The sequence below is a fragment of the Sander vitreus genome, chromosome 7 (genome assembly GCF_031162955.1).
Source record: "Sander vitreus isolate 19-12246 chromosome 7, sanVit1, whole genome shotgun sequence".
In the NCBI taxonomy this organism is placed as follows: domain Eukaryota; kingdom Metazoa; phylum Chordata; class Actinopteri; order Perciformes; family Percidae; genus Sander; species Sander vitreus.
Window position 1 is genome coordinate 28512831 of NC_135861.1, and position 802 is coordinate 28513632.

The 802-nt window shown below is 47.9% G+C and overlaps 1 protein-coding gene across 1 annotated transcript in view; it reads right to left on the minus strand.

The window, feature by feature from the left end:
- Positions 1–528, minus strand: part of tshz2 (teashirt zinc finger homeobox 2) — a 43485-nt gene extending 42957 nt beyond the window's left edge. The window contains exon 1 of the mRNA XM_078255812.1: positions 1–528. This exon is cut by the window's left edge and continues 159 nt beyond it. The gene's annotated coding sequence lies outside the window, so the exon portion shown is untranslated.
- Between the last annotated feature and the right edge of the window lie 274 nt (positions 529–802).

Here is an 802-nt window from a genome sequence, read left to right on the forward strand (position 1 = left end):
GAGAGAGAGAGAGAGAGAGAGAGAGAGAGAGAGAGAGAGCGAGAGAGAGAGAGAGAGTGTGCGATTCTTTATTTTGGCTCTCGGAGTAGTTCAGTCTCTCTTACTATGAAAAAAAAAAAAAAAATCCAGTTCGGAATGGTTTTTCAGAGGGGGTAGGGGGGGAACAGATGTTTAGTCGGGCTTGTTCTTTCACCTTCTTCTTATTCTTCTTCTTCCTCCTCCTACGGGGGGCGAATCGTCTCCTTTCACCATCCGGTTTGGTCCATCGATCAGTGCCACATACTGTATGTTGATCGACGTGTGTCAGTCAGTCAGTCAGTCCCGCAGGCAGTTATTCGGCGGATAATATGTGGAGGGAATGCGCGTAGAAAGCCTCTGGTAAGGTAAATGGTACAGTACAGTAGATTACGCACGGTGCGGGCGAGCGGAGAGGGAGAGGCGATGCCAGCAGACATCGATCCATAGAACAAACTGAACATTAAAAACTCCTCCCTCCTCGCCTGGACTTGATGATGGCAGCGAGACATTTGTTACACTAGATAACCAGGAGTTTATTAAAGGAACAGAGGCCAGGGAGAGGAGGGGGGGGGGGGAAAAGAAAAGAGGCAGGCACGAGCCCAGGCTGCGTGCTGCTTTCTAGCACTCTGGCTGTGCCTTTTTCATGCAGCCTTTTTGTCTTAGATCCTTTGCTTTTGCTATAGCTTCCGCTTTGCTCGCTGAATGAAATACATAAAGTTTGTAAGCTTTTCCAACACTAAGATGCGTTGGAGTCACGAGCAACTGCTTTAATAAAACAGAACAA